Source organism: Nerophis ophidion, linkage group LG12 (genome assembly GCF_033978795.1).
Source record: "Nerophis ophidion isolate RoL-2023_Sa linkage group LG12, RoL_Noph_v1.0, whole genome shotgun sequence".
NCBI lineage: Eukaryota > Metazoa > Chordata > Actinopteri > Syngnathiformes > Syngnathidae > Nerophis > Nerophis ophidion.
Window position 1 is genome coordinate 36,844,048 of NC_084622.1, and position 15,065 is coordinate 36,859,112.

The 15,065-nt window shown below is 40.0% G+C and overlaps 1 protein-coding gene across 7 annotated transcripts in view; it reads right to left on the minus strand.

The window, feature by feature from the left end:
* Positions 1 to 9,856, minus strand: part of ppfibp1b (PPFIA binding protein 1b) — a 58,403-nt gene extending 48,547 nt beyond the window's left edge. For 4 of the 7 annotated variants that reach the window (XM_061917490.1, XM_061917488.1, XM_061917489.1 and 1 more), the window contains exon 1: positions 9,674 to 9,856. The gene's annotated coding sequence lies outside the window, so the exon portion shown is untranslated. The remainder of the gene's footprint in view (positions 1 to 9,673) is intronic. The other 3 variants (XM_061917493.1, XM_061917492.1, XM_061917491.1) reach the window with 1 other exon arrangement.
* Between the last annotated feature and the right edge of the window lie 5,209 nt (positions 9,857 to 15,065).

Consider the following 15,065-nt stretch of genomic DNA (forward strand, 5'->3'; position numbering starts at 1 on the left):
CAGCTTGCTACCAAGATGATAAAATCTGTGTTCACGTTGTCTCCAAAACTTTTCTGGTTATTTTATTTATTTTGGTTGGGGATTTTTTTTCCCAAAAATAGGCCCAAGATTACCATCATTCCCTTCTTTGCTTCTGCCTGTTATATTGCTTCTGCTACGATGGTTGGTTGTTATGAAGCTTCCTCTGCTTGGATTTCGTTAGGTCACTCGCAGTAGGTGATTCTGTGAATTTTGGTATTGATAAGATACCAAATACTGTTTATACAGGGCAAATATCGCCTAAATTATACAGAAACCAACACTTTTTGAATTGAAATGTCAAGATCAATTTTGTGCATTCGCCTCTAAAAAATTTTCTGCAAATAATGGTCCTGTAAAAGAGAAACACCAAAAGTATGAATCCCACCAGGCTAGTATCAATCTGAAACCAATACCCACCTTGGTAACGATACTATCTAAATTTTGATCAATTCGCTCTCCCCTTTAAATTACGTTTGTTCAAGCGAGACTTTGGGTTTGAAGGACTAGAGTCTGGTTCTATAGTGGGAAAGAATGTTTATATGGCTTTGTTGTGCTGTGTTGATATTATTGTAGCACATCACACACATACACATCAAAACTGTTCAATGCCTGATTTTTTTGTCTTTGTAGTGGGGTGTGTCGGGTCTGTAACAGATACCATTTTTTTGAGACTTAGAAAATCTTGGTATGTGTACCAGCCTTTAGGGGTCCTTCAATTGACTAGAAGTTCCACTATAAAAGGTAAAATGAGTAAGATGTATACATTCATAGATTGATTTTACTGGGCTATTACTTATGTTGAAGCAAAAGAGAACTAACTATGGAGGATCAGTTTGTACCTCAGTTGATCTATATGTAAATATCCCATCTGTGCACAATGGCTATAAAAGGAGACATCTCTTGAAGTCTGAATATGCAAGCATCCTTCTCAAACACAAAGTCTTACTGTCTAAATCTCCCTAGTAACCCATAGAGCTGCCATAACACAGAGCATCATTGTTGCTGCTAGCAGGGTGTTTTGACTAAAGGGTAGAAGAAAAGCAACGCTACACTACACATGGCATGTGAAACACACACTTGCCCTCATATTCTAATCCAGAGTGCTTCCAAACAAACCGATGGGACAAAAACATCCCTATCATTTCTTGGGACATGCAGAGAAAGAGAGTAGGCCATTATGATGGCTTTTTAAATCCATCAGCCATGGTCCCTTCAGGCAGAGAGAACAGTTCTGCTACCACTGGACACACAAAACAGCTGAAGTATTCATTTTATCCAAGGGACAACCTGCAATCCCTCAATCTGTGTGCGACCCCATCTGCCTCGAGTCTGCACACATGAGAAATAACCCCCCAAAAAACAATAGCTTTAGGGTCCCTTGCCTCACAGCAGCCATACAATTTACTAACTCACAGCTGGGGATCAGACTGTAAACAAAACAGTCTGCGCTGAGAGGAATTTTCCTTCTCTCCATAAATCATGCAGACATTTACATGCTCTGTTTTTAATCAGGTAAAAGCATTAAACGTACAGATTAGGTTTAATCACGAGACAACAATTTAGGATTAAACGTGTCGATAAGAACTTTGCAATTTGCTTAGGCCGCTAAACTTATGACACACTTTAAGGCCACGCTAGTCTATTTTAAAGCAACCTGCTTGGGAGGTAGTCCACTAATCTTTCTTAGCTGTTAGTTTGATCCCTGTCACCTTGGCTTCAGGCAAGACAGAGTGCCCTGATTTGTTAATAACATACAAACTACTAGCACACTACAAAGGTGCTCCACCACCATTAGAATGAAAAAGACTATAAAGAATACACATTATAATAGTTGTCTTACTACACATTCATCTCATCACAACACCAATAATGCTGTCTGGCCGTCCAGCTAAATTGTGGAATTCGCAAGCACCAGTCGCCTGCTCTGAGGATAAACTGACGCTACTTCCAACCTCAGCAAACGGGTAGATTGCATCACCAGCAATTTTATACACACAATTGACAAATTATATGGAAGGGTGGAGAAGAAATTGTGAAAAAGAAACTGTACATGGCAACTAAGTAAAAGATAGGAAATGGGTTCTGTTGTTTCAAATTCCATGTGATTAAAATACTCTAAAATTTCAAAGACTTGAATGTTTGCCAAAGATCTTAGCAGACAGTTGTTGAAGTTGGATAGCAGGGCACATTCCTTTCATTTGAACCAACTGCATTCTACTTGACTTTTTACTGTAGTTATTTGACAATGTCCCAAACAGAGCAGGACCCTTAATAATAGTGCTCAAAACATAACAGATATATAAATTGCACGCAATATCTATCAATTATGGACACCGGAACTGAATAATTCAGTACTAAAATTCAAAGGAAAATATGGCCCAAAGGTCGAAAAACGTTGTTTCTTTGTTTTTCACAAGGGTAGACATAAAGATAACAAGAAAAGGAAAATTGTAGAGGCAAAACTAAAAAAACTAATACTTAACACATTCACAATCAGAAGCCTGATAAAGCAACCTTGACTAACTTGGTTTAACGTTATTAAAGATAAAGTTAAAGTACCAATGATTGTCACACACATACTAGATGTGGTAAAATTATCCTCTGCATTTGACCCATCACCGTTGATCACCCCCTGGGAGGTGAGGGAAGCGGTGAGCAGCAGCAGTGGCCTAATGACTGTATATTCATATATAGCAGGGGTCGGGAACCTTTTTGGCTGAGAGAGCCAAGAAGCCAAATATTTTAAAATGTATTTCTCTAAGAGCCATATAATATTTTTTTTAACACTGAACACAACTAAACGCGTGCATTTTTAAGTAAGACCAACATTTCCAGAGTATAATAGGTCTCTTATTCTTTATAATAACATTGTTATTCTGATGCTAACTGTGGAGGGTGCGTGGCCAGCGGGCCTGCAGCAAAGCAGGATGTTGCCAGGACCGGCCTCGAAATCAGCGACAGGTCCTTGTTATCCTGGGGCTTGTTATCTAATCACCTGTCGCTCTGTTATGCAGCAGCCAGGAGGAGAGACAGGGTTGGGGCTGGAGCCAGAGGGCGAATGAGGACGAAAGAGAAAAAGACAATTGCTGGAAAGCAACTGAGAGACTAGTTGAAAAAACAAATATATTTTAACCCTAAAACAGGATCTCATGTCAGTGCTTGGTGGTCTGAAGAACCCCCAGGAGGGGAAGCCCAACACTAACCAATAATAAATAAATTACTTCTTATCATTAACGCAACTTCTTGAACATAAAAATGCATGAGAATGTTTTATATTTTGAATGTTATTTTTAACACTATGATTACAAGTGGAATTATTCATTACTTATCGTGTTAAGCAATGTCAGCTCAGATTTATCCGAGAGACAGATGCAGTCATTAAAAGAGCCACATCTGGCTCTAGAGCCATAGGTTCCCTACCCCTGATATATAGTATGATGTTAAATGTACAATGACATGTATAATACATTTAAAATCAACACACTTACACGGCGCCCAAGAAATATAATACATGTTTTTTTTAAAGCGCCTGTGTGTGTTAAGCTCGCTGGTAAGAACGTCCATCTACCGCTCCACAAAATTAAATCCACACCCATATGTCAATAACTTTACATTGTGTTATTAAAAAGGGTTTAAAACCATGAGATAATGTGTCATATTTCTTGGACACAAACCGAAAAGCTCAGTTTTACCCAGGCACGCACAATCACTAAAAGTCTTGAGTTTTTGCATATCTCTACTCTGGCTAAAGTATTTAAAAAACTCAGTTTTAAAAGGCCAAAAAACTACAGATGGGTGTGGATGAGAAACCAAAAATATGCATTTTAAAAATATCAGTATTCTACATGGCCTTGGTTTTAATCAAAATAGCATTTTTTATTTTTTTTTATTACAGTAGGGCTGTCCACTATTTTCAGCGAGGATTGCATACAGAAAAGTCAAAGGATGTGTGGGCCACTTTGATACAATTTGTACATTAAAAGATACCAAAGTCAAAACACAGTGGGTTAATCAAAATTATCTAAACCATCTAAACAAAAACCCACAGTTTAGCTTTGTGTTTGTTTTTTTGCAGGGCAAACACAAAGCTATGTGCAATGTGTAGTCTAATCCCCTTCAGATATTTACCGGTATTTTTTTTAAATTATTTTTCTTGGTCGGTATTCATTTTGACAGTTGGTAATTTAATTTTTGTTATAGTCTTTTGACGAAAATGCCCTCAGATTTAGTCATATTTTAACCATCTAGTTTATATAGTTTAGTCTATCTACTTTAAGTCGACTAAATGACACAACATTTTACTCAGCTAAAATGACAGTAAATTTAGTCGATTTGAGTCGTTTTCTCTTTTACCTAGGTGTACAAAATGTTGATGTGGGACTTGTTTAAATGCGTACAGTTTTGTTTGGGCGATGAGAAATCCAACTTTATTAAATTACAAGGAAAATAATCTGATGGTTCTCCTTTGCAACTAACTCCCAGGCTCTCTCTCATGCTGTGGATGGATACATTCCAAAATTGTCCCACCCATCTACAGGATGAAATTGTATATGATTTGATTTCAACATTATCGTTTTATTTGTTGACTAAAATTTTGTCATCCTGTTAGTCAACATGCATTAGTTTTGATTATTTATCTCATTCTAGTCAGGGAAAAATAGGTTTTAACTAACACCAAATGTATTAGTCAACAAAATTAACACTGTTCTTGACTAATATTTTTGTATTCCTGCCAACTAAATTTTTTAAATTATTTAGCACAATCGAAAACCTCCATATTTTGTAAGAAATTTAGACAAATATCCATCATTACATGAGGCATTGATGAGAGCTACAACTATTAATCGATTGATTTGATAAGAAAAAAAGCTTTAATGTATATTCTGTTGCTTCGATTAATCAGCGTAACTAATATTTTGAATATCTTATTTTCCTACTTTATAAATGCATACATTAAAAGCGCAATTTCAATGTTGATGTGCATTTATTTATAAGACAAAAAAATATTTTTTTATAAAGACAAAAGATTGAATTTTCTCTAAAATACACATTGGGGTTATACAGTGGGTTTTATTTGATTACTCAATCAAACAGAGTACCGTAATCGATAGATTAAAGTAGAATACATTTATTTTTGTCCTCACAATTTTACAGACAATACTCGATAATGACTATGTGAAAAGGTTTTTTTAAAATGTTTTGCAAAAGTATTGCAAATAAAACAACTACAAAATCCCATATACATATGTATTCACTCATTCTTTCGCTCAGTACTTTGTTGATGCACCTTTGGCAGCAATTACAGTACAGCCTCATGTCTTTCGAATACAATGCCACAAACTTGCCACACATATCTTTGGGAAGTTTTGCCCATTCCTCTTTGCAGTAACTCTCAAGCTCCATCAGGTTTGATGGGAATTGTTGGTGTTCATCCAGGACGTCTCTGTAAATTTGCTGCATTCATCTTTCCCTCTCTCCTGACTAATTTCCCAGTTCCTGCCACTAAAAAACATCCCCACAGCATGATGCTGCCACCACCATGCTTCACTGTAGGGATGGTATTGGATGGTCATACGCGGTGCCTGGTTTCCTCCAAACATGACACATAGCATTTACACCAAAGAGTTCAATCTTTGTCTCATCAGACCAGAGAATTTTGTTTCGCATGGTTTAAGAGTCTTTTAGGTGCAGTTTGGCAAACTTTTTACAAAAGAAATTGCTTCAATCTGACCACTATGTTATGCAGGCCTGATTGGTGGATTGCTGCAGAGATAGCTGTCCTACTGGGAGGTTCTCCCTTCTCCAAAGATGAATGCTGTAACTCAAACAGAGTGACCGTCGGGTTCTTGGTCACCTCCCTTACTAGACTAAGATGAATGCAGAATTGTACAAAGACATTCCAGATGAAAACCAACACTTCCCATCCAACTTGATGGAGCTTGAGAGGTGCAGCAAAGAGGAACGCTTGCGGCATCGTATTTAAAAAGACTTGAGCCTGTAATTTCTGCCAAAGGTGCATCAACTAAGCAAAGGCTCTGAATACTTACTGTATACTTACAAAAATGTATTTATTCAATTTCAGAAAGAGGCTGTAACATGCCAAAAAGAAAAAAACATGAAACACTGAATACTATGCACTGTATGCTCAAGATGCAGGTGCAACTTAATACAAATTTATGTTGACATTATCATTAGCCAGTCCACAACCATTGATTTTTAAAAAGGTCGACAGCTGATCAAATGTCACCAGTACACATTAAAAAACATGCAGTCTCTAAAACTCTCTTTGCAGTGCAGGTAAACAACATTAACAAAATAAGTTGTCAAACAGATAAATTAATCTGTGCCAACAAAGGAATTTATAATGTTTAATGTCATTGCAAAGTGTAGAACAAAATTGGGGATCTATCCCAAGTTAGGGCATAAGACGTGTAAATGGTACATTTTGCCATGATTATTACGTACATTATAGAGCAGGGGTCCCCAAACTTTGGGTTATAAAATGTTTTTAAAAAAAAATGGCTTCACGGTGGAGGAGGGGTTAGTGCGTCTGCCTCACAATACGAAGGTCCTGCAGTCCTGGGTTCAATCCCAGGCTCGGTATCTTTCTGTGTGGGGTTTGAATGAATGAATGCGTGGGTTCCCTCCGGGTACTCCGGCTTCCTCCCACTTCTAAAGACATGCACCTGGGGATAGGTTGATTGGCAACACTAAATTGGCCCTAGTGTGTGAATGTGAGTGTGAATGTTGTCTATCTGTGTTGGCCCTGCGATGAGGTGGCGACTTGTCCAGGGTGTACCCGCCTTCCGCCCGATTGTAGCTGAGATAGGCGCCAGCGCCCCCCGCTACCTCAAAAGGGAATAAACGGTAGAAAATGTGTATATACAGTGAGAGTAAAAAGTATTGGATCCCTTGCTGATTGTGTTGGTTTGCCCACTAATAAAGACATGATCCTTCTATACTTTTAATGGTAGATGTATTCTAACATGGAAAGACAGAATATCAAAACGAAAATCCAGAAAATAACTTTCAAGAATATATTTTAAATCATTTGTATTCATTGAGGGAAATAAGTATTTGATCCCTCTAGACAAAAGCAGTTAATACTTGGTGGCAAAGCCTTTGTTTGCAAGCACAGCGGTCAGACGTTTGTGGTAGTTAACCACAAGGTTAACACATATATCAGGGGGAATTTTGGCCCACTCTTCTTTGCAGATCCTCTCGAGATCATTCAGGTTGGTGGGCTGTCGCTTGGCAAGTCGGACCTTCAGCTCCCTCCATAGATTTTCAATAGGATTGAGGTCCGGAGACTGGCTGGGCCACTCCATGACCTTAATATGGTTCTTCTTGAGCCACTCCTTTGTGTGCCTTTGCTGTATGCTTTGGATGGTTGTCATGTTGGAAGACCCAACCACGGCCCATTTTCAGCTTCCTGGCAGAGGGGAGGAGGTTGTCCCTCAAGACTGCACGGTACATGGCTCCATCCATCTTCCCACTGATGCGGTGTAGTAGCCATGTGCCCTTGGCAGAGAAACACCCCCAAAACATAATGTTTCCACCTCCATGCTTGATGGTGGGCACAGTGTTCTTTGGGTCATAGGCAGCATTTTTCTTTGTCCACACACGACGTGTAGAGTTTAGGCCAAATAGTTCAATTTTGGTCTCATCTGACCATAGAACCTTCTCCCAATCACTTTGTGCATCTTTGAGGTGATCATTGGCATACTTTAGGCGGGCCTCCACATGTGCCTTCTTAAGCAGGGGTACCTTTCGGGCACTGCAGGATTTTAACCCATTCCGTCGCAAAGTGTTGCCAACTGTTTTCCTGGTGACTGTGGTCCCAGCTGTCTTGAGGTCATTCACTAACTCCTGCTGAGTGGTTGCAGGACGATTTCTCACAGTTCTCATGATCATTGCAACCCCACGAGGTGAAATCTTCTGTGGAGCACCAGATCGAGGTCTGTTGATGGTCATGTTATACTGTTTAAATGTTCTAACAGTTGCACCAATGGTTGTTACTTTGATTCCCAGCATCTTGCTCATGTTTTTGTAGCCCATTCCAGATTTGTGCAGGTCAACAATCCTGTCTCTGAGCTCCTGAGAGAGTTATTTTGTCTTACCCATGTTGGAGAGCTTGGAATCTGTCTGAGTCTCTGATCGGGTGTCTTTTATACAGGTGATTAGTTAGAACAGGTGTCTTCAATTCAGTCTTCAATTCCCAAGTTGGTTGGGAGTGTCTAACTGCTCTGTGAAAGCCAGAAATCCTAATGCACACTAGGGGATCAAATACTTTTTTCCCTCAATGAAATACAAATCAATTAAAATATATTCCTTAAAGTTATTTTCTGGATTTTCTTTTTGATATTCTATCTCACCATGTTTAAATACATCTACCATTAAAAGTATAGAATTATCATGTCTTTATTAGTGGGCAAACCAACAAAATCAGCAAGGGATCAAATACTTTTTACTCTCACTGTATATATATATATATATATATATGTGGGGGAAAAAAATCACAAGACTACGATTGAGGGAACCCCTATTGAAGCAGTTCTGTAGAGATGAAGTAGTCTTGTGATTTTTCCCCACATATACATATTGCTCTCTACCACGGTATCGAGCACTATTCTCTGGAAAATCCAATTAAGACATACATACATACACACACACATATATATATATATATATATAGGCTGGGGGCGGGCTTTGTGAGTGTATATATATATCCATCCATCCATCCATCCATTTTCTACCGCTTATTCCCTTTTGGGGTCGCGGGGGGCGCTGGCACTTATCTCAGCTACAATCGGGCGGAAGGCGGGGTACACCCTGGACAAGTCGCCACCTCATCGCAGGGCCAACACAGATAGACAGACAACATTCACACTCACATACACACACTATATATATATATATATTCCTCACACACTAAAAAAGTGCGCACTTGACTGCACATTTGCCCGACACTGCAGCGCGAGCGCGATGATGTCACATTACCGATGGGAAAATGCAATTTTAGACAATATGATTCGTTGACCGACTAGGAGACCCCGAGAGTAACAAGCGGTAGAAAAATATGAGAAAGGACACATTTAAAAAAAAAAAACTTGAGACTTCCTGCGGGCCGGATTTTGGACACTGTTGGGCCGTATCCGTAGTTTGGGGACCCCTGTTATATTTCTGATGGTGATTACAGCGTTTAATAGTTGATTGTACTGTTGTACAAGATGTCCCCTTGTGAAGTTTAATTTCTGGTCAACAACTGTGGTGGCAGCCTTTAAAACGCCTTTAAACGAAGACAGAAGACGCAATTATACCGTCACATTGCGACAATATGTTGCTTTCAATTACAATTGGACAGTTTGTACAGTACACGGAATCTCCTCCATGCTAACATTTTACGAGTACCGCTAAATTATTTACCGTTATAAAAGTTGCTAGCCAATTCAAGCTAGTGTCAAATCTCAGCCAGGCGGGGAGTTATAACGCAGTAAAGAGTGACAAAGAGACATTCCAGTGGTTATACGACGTGGAAAACGAGCCACAAAGCCAACGGACTCTCCTAACATGAAATGCGCAGATTTTTTTTTTTAAACACTAAAGTTTAACGGAGAACCTAACTCGTTACAAAGAGGACAAAGTCACTTACCGAAACCCTCGACAAAACACGTACGCGTTTCCGTTACTCCTCGCGTTTAAGTGAGTCCTCGAAGCCGAGCGTGTCTCGTTTGTGAACTTCTCCGTGTCCACCAGTGCAGCCGTGGGTCCACATTGCTACGCCATGATTTCCCCCTGACATGACGCCTGTGACGTCACAGCCAAAGAATCCCACCCTTGTATTCGTGATGCGTTCAAGCGCGACGGCTAAAATAGTACACAAGTTTATTTTAAGGGATTCAGCAGTGGACAACTTTGAAAGGATGACGTACCGGTATCACAAAAGTTAATAAAAATATATTTAGGGAAAGGAATACGTTTCACTCATTGTCGACTGCCAGAATGTATCTGCAAGAACTCACACACAATAAGAAGAAATATTAAAAATTAGGAAATAGTTGGATTCAACCGATGCTGTCAATGCAACTTCCAATTTATAAAGACGAGGGACATCTAGTGGTCACCTGTGGAAACGTATCCTTTACAAGCTTTAAGTCAGGGGTAGGGAACCTATGGCTCTAGAGCAGGGGTCGGGAACCTTTTTGGCTGAGAGAGCCAAGAAGCCATCCATCCATCCATTTTCTACCGCTTATTCCCTTTCGGGGTCGCGGGGGGCGCTGGCGCCTATCTAAGCTACAATCGGGCGGAAGGCGGTGTACACCCTGGACAAGTCGCCACCTCATCGCAGGGCCAACACAGATAGACAGACAACATTCACACTCACATTCACACACGAGGGCCAATTTAGTGTTGCCGATCAACCTATCCCCAGGTGCATGTCTTTGGAAGTGGGAGGAAGCCGGAGTACCCGGAGGGAACCCACGCATTCACGGGGAGAACATGCAAACTCCACACAGAAAGATCCCGAGCCTGCCAAATATTTTAAAATGTATTTCCCTAAGAGCCATATAATATTTTTTTTAACACTGAACACAACTAAACGCGTGCATTTTTAAGTAAGACCAACATTTCCAGAGTATAATAGGTCTCTTATTCTTTGTAATAACATTGAAGCTAACTGTGGAGGGGGCGTGGCCTGCGGGCCTGCAGCAAAGCAGGATGTTGCCAGGACCGGCCTCGAAATCAGCGACAGGTGCGTAGCTGGCCCACTTGGGCCTTGTTATCTAATCACCTGTCGCTCTGTTATAAGCAGCAGCCAGGAGGAGAGACAGGGTTGGGGCTGGAGCCAGATCTCGAGTGAGGATGAAAGAGAAAAAGACAATTACTGGAAAGCAACTGAGAGAAAAATAAAATAAGACAATATTGTAACCCTAAAATAGGCTCTTGGTGGTCTGAAGAAGCCCCGGGAGGGCAAGCCCCACACTAACCAATAATAAATAAATTACTTCTTACAATTAATGCAACTTCTTGAACATAAAAAAGCATGAGAATGTTTTGTATTTTGAACGTTATTTTTAACACTGTGATTACAAGTGGAATTATTCATTACTTATGGTGTTAAGCAATGTCAGCTCAGATTTATCCGAGAGCCAGATGCAGTCCTCAAAAGAGCCACATCTGGCTCTAGAGCCATAGGTTCCCTACCCCTGCTCTAGAGCCAGATGTGACTCTTTTGATGACTGCATCTGGCTCTTAGATAAATCTTAGCTGAGATTGCTTAACACGATAAGTAATGAATAATTCCGCTGGTAATCACGATGTTAATAACGTTCAAAATATAAAACATCCTCATGCATTTTAATCCATCCATCCGTTTCTACCGCACCTGTTCAAGAAATAACAATGTTGATAAAAACAATTGGAGACTTAATATACTGTAAAAATGTTGGTCTTACTTAAAAAATGCACGCATTTAGTTGTATTCAGTGTTAAAAAATATGATATGGCTCTCACAGGAATACATTTTAAAATATTTGGCTTTCATGGCTCTGTCAGCCAAAAATGTTCCCGACCCCTGCTCTAAGTACTCGGGGTGTAAAAAAAAATAAAATCCATCCATCCATTTCTACCGCTTATTCCTTTTTGGGTCGCGGGGGGCGCTGGCCCTATCTCAGCTACAATCGGGTGGAAGGCGGGTTACACCCTGGACAAGTCGCCACCTCATCGCAGGGCCAACACAGATAGACAACATTGACACTCACATTCACACAGTAGGGCCAATTTAGTGTTGCCAATCAACCTATCCCCAGGTGCATGTCTTTGGAAGTGGGAGGAAGCCGGAGTACCCGGAGGGAACCCACGCAGTCACGGGGAGAACATGCAAACTCCACACAGAAAGATCCCGAGCCTTGATTTGAACCCAGGACTGCAGGACCTTCGTATTGTGAGGCAGACGCACTAACCCCTCTGCCACCGTGAAGCCCATCCATCCATCCACCCATCCATCCATCCCTTTTCTACCGCTTGTCCCTTTCAGTGTCGCGGGGGGTGCTGCATTCGGGCAGAAGGCAGTGTACACCCTGGACAACTCACCCCCTCATCGTAGGGCCAACACAGATAGACAACACACTCAAATTTTCGAATTTCCTCAATTTTTATACTCCTTGTCCCTCGTGATTTGCATTTGTAACGATTCTTTAATCGATAAATGAAAAAAGTACACTTTTTAATCGGTCCTGTCCAGCACACTCAGGCAAATCATATTTTTGATAGTCTGCGGGCTTTAGAGCGTTTTCTATTCGGGCTCCGGTACTCTAATGCCCTACCGGGCATGTTTCCTCAGTAGAAACTTTTAAGTCCCATCTTTTAAAACTCATTTGTATACACCAGTCTCTAAATCAGGGGTGTCAAACGTACGGTCCGAGGGGCGGATCAGGCCCGCAAACACGTTTTATGCGGCCCGCGGGATGAGTTTGCAAAGTACAAAAATTAACCTGAAATTTTTAAATGAAAGAAACAGCTGTTCTAAATGTGTCCACTGGATGTCGCAATAGCAATTATTTGTATCTTTGTAGATGATGCTACATTTGTACAAAATAAACCACATGATGTAAGTAAAGTATCAGTCGACAAAAATGATCAAACTACATAAATAAAATATTGTAATTTGATTGTGATATAATTTTTTTTATTTTGACGGATTGAAAATGAACACCAATGAGTTGACTGATGAACATTGTCACATAATTTATTCAGAAATAACTACAAATGAAGAAAAAATACTATTTACCGCAACATCCATCCATTTTCTACCGCTTATTCCCTTTCGGGGTCGCGGGAGGCGCTGGCGCCTATCTCAGCTACAATCGGGCGGAAGGCGGGGTACACCCTGGACAAGTCGCCACCTCATCGCAGGGCCAACACAGATAGACAGACAACATTCACACTCACATTCACACACTAGGGCCAATTTAGTGTTGCCAATCAACCTATCCCCAGGTGCATGTCTTTGGAAGTGGGAGGAAGCCGGAGTACCTGGAGGGAACCCACGCATTCACGGGGAGAACATGCAAACTCCACACAGAAAGATCCCGAGCCTGGATTTGAACCCAGGACTGCAGGACCTTCGTATTGTGAGGCAGACGCACTAACCCCTCTGCCACCTTGAAGCCCTTTTACTGCAACATGTAAGTGTAAAAAACCAACAACATTATAATTTGTATAGTTTCAAAATGTGCTTGTTCTAGTAAAAAAAAACAATCTGAAGTTTTCTTTATTTTTAAGTTATTGTGCTGTGATTTTACCAGTCCGGCCCACTTGGGAGTAGATTTTTCTCCATGTGGCCCCTGATTTAAAGAGACCTCTTTTTAGATCAGTTGATCTGCATGTCTCTTTTCTGCTCTGCCCCTCTCTCCTGCTTATAGAGGTTATCAGGTGACCACAGTTCAACCTCCATGGAGGAAGCACTAGCTGTTCCAAGTGGGGACCCAGGATGGACCACTCTTCTGTGCATCAGTGAGTGACGTCTCTGCTCTACTGATTTGTCTCCATTCAAGATGATCCCAAGCTGGCCTCCCAATGGGCTAGTCTTTCACATGAAGTCGGGACCAAAGGTGACCACTCCTTATGCATCAGTCGATGCCCCGACGTATCTACATGCAGGAGGATTCCCTGATGGCCCCACTATGGACTGGACTTTCACATTATTAACTGTATCCACTCAGCATCTATTACACCAGTCACCCAGCGGGGGTCCCCACATCTGTGTTCCCTTCCAAAGTTTCTTGTGGTTCCCATTGGGATGAGTTTTTTCTTGCCCTGATGTCGGATCGGATGTTGTTGTGGCTTGTGCAGCCCTTTGAGACATTTGGGAGTAAGGGCTATAAGTAAACTTTGATGTAGATGCCCATATCTGCTGTACAGATATACTTTAGAACAGTGGTTCTCAAATGGGGGTACGCGTACCCCTGGGGGTACTTGAAGGTATGCCAAGGGGTACGTGAGATTTTTTTTTAATATTCTAAAAATAGCAACAATTAAAACATTCCTTATAAATATATTTATTGAATAATACTTCTACAAAATATGAATGTAAGTCCATAAACTGTGAAAAGAAATGTAACAATGCAATATTCAGTGTTGACAGCTAGATTTTTTATGGACATGTTCCATAAATATTGATGTTAAAGATTTCTTTTTTTGTGAAGAAATGTTTACAATTAAGTTGATGAATCCAGATGGATCTTTATTACAATCCCCAAAGAGGGCACTTTAAGTTAATGATTACTTCTATGTGTAGAAATCTTTATTTATAATTGAATCACTTGTTTATTTTTCAACAAGTTTTTAGTTATTTTTATCTTTTTTTCCAAATAGCTCAAGAAAGACCACTACAAATGAGCAATATTTTGCACTGTTCTACAATTTAATAAATCAGAAACTGATGACATACTGCTGTATTTTAATTCTTTATTTTTTTCAACCAAAAATGCTTTGCTTTGATTAGGGGGTACTTGAATTAAAACAATGTTCACAGGGGGTACATCACTGAAAAAAGTTTGAGAACCACTTCTTTAGAAAAGAGAAATGTTAAATAGTTCTCTTGTTGCCTTATTTGTATTTGACATTACTTAATGTTTGGTATATATATATTTTTTATAAACAAAACCAGTTTTCTTTTAAGTAATATAGACATATATGAGAGAATTATCTATTTTATGAACAAATAAAGTAATCAATACTGAATCAAATAGTTACCCCCAAGAATCTATCCATCCATTTTTTACCGCTTGTCCCTCTCGGACTTTCGTTGATATTTCAACTATGGAAATCTCAACACAGTCCTGTTACCTAAATTATTGTTTTGATCCATCCACTCTCTACCACTTGTCCCTTTCATGTTATTATCATTTTTTAAAATATATTTTTGTTGAATCGTTGTAATGTGTTAGTGCCAACATGCTGTTGGCATATAGGCCATTTGGCTAAGGTTATTAACAGTATATTTGCTAATTCTATGCTTAAAACACAATCATGTTACTTTT